This window comes from Zerene cesonia, chromosome 1 (genome assembly GCF_012273895.1).
Source record: "Zerene cesonia ecotype Mississippi chromosome 1, Zerene_cesonia_1.1, whole genome shotgun sequence".
NCBI lineage: Eukaryota > Metazoa > Arthropoda > Insecta > Lepidoptera > Pieridae > Zerene > Zerene cesonia.
The window spans coordinates 3,218,776-3,223,498 of NC_052102.1; the positions used below are offsets into that span (position 1 = coordinate 3,218,776).

At 33.0% G+C, this 4,723-nt stretch overlaps 1 non-coding gene across 1 annotated transcript; it reads left to right on the plus strand.

The window, feature by feature from the left end:
• Positions 1-2,825: 2,825 nt before the first annotated feature.
• Trnap-ugg lies at positions 2,826-2,897 on the plus strand. The gene has a single exon. It is a non-coding gene; the product is annotated as a tRNA-Pro (tRNA).
• The last annotated feature ends 1,826 nt before the right edge of the window (positions 2,898-4,723 follow it).

Below are 4,723 nucleotides of genomic sequence, written 5' to 3' on the forward strand. Positions count from 1 at the left end.
CATATATATTTAAAAAGAAAATCCTCATACTTTTTACTTATTGGATTATTATGGTTATATTTCTAGAAAAAACTAAGTACGTATGCCAGAAAAGAAACTTTGTGCACAAACCATATTGCTGTCCTGTTTAACTCTTAAAGATCGAACGATGAAAAGAAGACAAATTAGAAAATGTATAGCGTGAAGAACAAAGACTATGATGATATTTTTAAACAGCTCTTGAATAAAAGAAACAAATATTTTCCGATTAACATAATACTGGTGGTTCGTTATCCAACAAATACAAATAGCGCACATTATGCAAAGGAAAACACAATTATCAAAGCGAGGGTAGGCGTGGAAATAAAAAAGCACGGATTATGCAAACGCACAGACGGTTCTTTCAGATAAAACTCGGTTATTATTCGTTGTTTGTTAAGAGATAATCAGTCTATAAGTTGAATAAACGTTCAGGTCCATAGGTACTATAATATAGGTACACAGTATTTTTATTTTTCGGTATATTTTGTCATTTAAAATAGCAGAACATGTTTTGGCACGATTTAAGCTAGCAGGCCTGGCACCGGGAAAGACTACAACACGGCCATAGAAGATCGCCGTGAAATAGTAGTATGTAAATGCTACTCTGTTTTGTACAATGAGATCGGAAGCTTGAAGCCCGTATCTTATTCCCAGTTTCCAGTCCTTTTATTTATTCACCCCATTAATCCACTCTTCACCTTATTTTGCAATGTTGGCAATTAATTGACAGATGCCTTAGGCCTGTGTACATATTCATGTGTCGTGGTGGTCGGTTACCATTAGGCCAACCACCAACTACATTCAACAAAAAAAAAATAAACCAGTCAAATTTTAGGTATCATAAAAACATGTGAACTGTAATTTGTGTAATATAATTAGAAATAATCTATCTAATTCAATAGCAAACTTTAATATTGCACACAAATAAAAAAAGAACGATTACAAAAGAATTGTACGGCCATTAGCTGAAGATGTCTTCGGGACAAATGGCGTGAATAATGACTGCCGAGTGTAATGCGCTTGATTATGTCTTCCGCACATTATGAAGTGAAATTCTTCTATTAATCATAATTCTATTTCTTCGCTCTTAGTTGTTCAGATTTATAAAACGTGTTTTTTTCTTGTAGAGGAAGGCAAAACACTTGCCGGGTGGTTTCAGCATCGATAACAAAAAAATTCTGAATTTAAGAAAATTTGATATTTGGGATTTAAATGGGCATTTCATTGATATAGAGGAATATCATACTAATGTACATTAACACAAGATTTTTGTACTAATGATGTGATAGGCTTATACGTACATGTAAATATATGTATACAAAAACAAATTTACTTCCAGTCAACATACGTGTTTATAGAGAATCAATGACGACATAAAAAATAAACAGGCAAGGTAAGTTCAGGTTTTAATGCCTTCTGAAGTGAGCCGTATAAATACATGAAGCTACATTTATTGCGGTGCATCGAGCTCTAACTTCGCTATCTTGAGACTTTACGAGCATTTTCAATGTTATGCATTAGACCTATATTCACAAACCGTACGATACGGCAATCTTACATGTTTCACTCATTTAATTTTTCAGTAGATATCATTTACCGTTTACACATACATATGAGGTATATGTTTTCAAAATGCCAGAAATTTATTTTTCAAGTGTTGTATGTTTGCAAATTTGTTTCCAGGTAAACTTGTGTATTCTTGCGATGTCTTAAAGCAGTACTAATTCCAGCGTGGGGGAAAAAGAGACAGAGCTATACGGTAAACCCCTAAACATATCGTGACATATGTTCATTGCCAGTAACCACGTTCCGAGTTATTTATTCGCTCAATGCGTTTTTGGTCTTTGAGAGTAACATATTATATAATATAAGCAATTCATAAAAGTCAATTCAATTTTTAATGAAATGTATATGAACATTCCGTTTTGTACGACGCCTACTCTCTTACTTCACACCTTTTGCTTTGTCTTGTAGTAATCGCTCAATAGCGATAAGACCACCTTCTGTACCTCAACATGCCGTGTATGCTCCACACTACAAATGTATCAATCAAGGGTAAAAATACATTTTTGTGAATGGACACAAAATATTTAGAGAATACATAACCGCTTGAGCGGTTGTGAAGCGGCGTATTTCGCCAATTTTATATTCCACTCAGGGACCAAATGAAAAACATTCCTGAAAGCAAATTATTATTATGAATACCAAACGTGTTTCTAACCGTATTTTTGTAAATCTAATATATAAAATTCTCGTGTCACAGTTTTCGTTGCCATACTCCTCCGAAACGGCTTGACCGATTCCTCTGAAATTTGGTAAGCATATTGGGTAGATCTGAGAATCGGCCAACATCTATTTTTTATCCCGATATTCCTACGGGATACGGACTTACGCGGGTGAAACCGCGGGGCACAGCTAGTTTTATATATATAGATATATGTACATAGAGTGGAGTGATTTAATACGAAATTAATACAAAGAAATAACCTACTGATGAACGAATTTACACAGATGTTTAAGTACTTAGTTTGTGTTGCTAAATAACAACCATACACACACTAGTAGTATGTGTATACTTACATGTTATACCTACATAATTAATACAATCATAAAAAACGTAGAAATCCACATCTTTCTTAATCATGATTATAAAAATGTTTTGATATAGTCCATTTTTATATTAAACTTAAGTGAAGCAAACGTTAGCTATAACAACGAGGTCATTAAACTTAACGGTACTTATGAAACATGTTTGGTTACGATAATTTTTAAAACAAACCTATATTTAGTTTTATACAGTAAGTGGCTCGTTGGTCTAGGGGTATGATTCTCGCTTTGGGTGCGAGAGGTCCCGGGTTCAAATCCCGGACGAGCCCACGTCGAGTTTTTTTAACGTTTTTTGTATTTTTATACTTAGGGTTATGTTTTTGTAAATTTCTTTCTATATGTGGTAAATGTTAAGTGTTTTAATCCAAAAATGTAATAACGGAACAAAGGAAGAATAGATATTATCTCTGTTTAATAACTCCGGGTTATTTCAAGGCATAAATTATTTTTCATAAACTTGTAACATGTCTTTTGTGGCCGCTTTTGCGGGTTTCCATTGTTTTATCTGACACCGGGGACCTCTACTCATACGTTAAATGTAAAATTTAATTATCTTCAAAAGAATAGCATATAATACGTAAATATTTATATATTACCTTTTTGATGTACTGCAATATTATATTATGATATAGGTATATTATGATAGAGGTAATATAATGAAATTATTGCTAATGTTTTCTCCAACCATTTCTCGTGACCGTACCAAGTAATAAAATTATATGACCAGCCATTTGTTACAAATAGAGCTACAGAGATTCCCTGAAAAATTGTGGGAAGAAGTGAAGAATTTGTCGCCATTTTTAACGTTTAGGGATCTTTGTAGAAGTTTAGTAGATTTATGGCTAATAATTTGTAGCCCGTGAACGCTTTTTGTGAGTAATGCAAGATCATTTGGGAAAAAACTAGAATAATATCCGGATAGCGCTGTATTTTAGCTGAAATTTACATAAAATTTTGTGTTGACTACCAATCATTAGAAACATAGATCAAATTGTTAAAATGAAAAGATTAAATATTATACTATTTTACTACCATAAAATAGGTATTCATATGGCACATAAACCGAAAGAGTGGAATAAATTCGATTACTGTGGCGGGATCACGGGTGGCCGAGAGGCTAGGCGTTGCTACCTACGGTTTGGTAAAAAGATGCGGGTTCGAATTCCACCTTCGTTATCACATTTTTTCTATTCTTTAATTTTTTGTTTTATATCATTGAAATGCTTTATAAACGAGCCTCGTGATGAACTTTTTTCTATTCTTTCAAAATTTCTCGTTTTTCTCTTCTTTCAAAACTGCTCAAAATTTCTCAGGTATTCATATATATTACCGTGATATATGAATACTGGCTGTATTTTTTATAAGATATTATCTTTATTTATAGACTAAGGTCGGGTCTATAAGCAATAACTTTATATGAATATGATGGCACGTGGACATCCATTCGACCCTAAAACTGACAGGGATAAATTGACACGTCGCCGGCAAACGCCTTCGATCACTACACGTTCGACTGCACATGTAAACAAGGGACTGTTTATTATGCTGAACATCTAAGCATTTAGTTTACTGAATTTTGATTAATAAATAAATATATGAATAGTAATTGAGGTTACTCACCTTGAGATGACATAAGTTTATACTTAGTTAAGACTTAATATACACAAAAAGTAAGTATACTTAGTAATAAATGCTTTGGTTAATGATAACTTAAATGTCAAAAAAGTCAAGATGAGATCTTATTCACTTTGTTGTCGCATAACTCGTTTTCCCCACACCAAGGAAAATAATTTTATATGCAGTTAAATAAAACAATTGAATTGTATAAATGATTCTCATTAAAGCGAATATTGACAGGCAGACATTTTTCGGAACTGACAAAGTTTATAGTCACCTACGTCCTTATTTCACACAGTGTGTGTATCATAATTTAAATGTGGCCACTAAAATGTTTACAACATGATTGCGGTAAAAATCTCTAGACCGTTACTCAGTAGAGCGTAAAATTTAATTTCAAACCCGTAATTAAAAGCCTTTTAAAAGCTATCCCGGAAACGAGTTTACCATCTCACATAATGGTAGTTGCACGTAAATT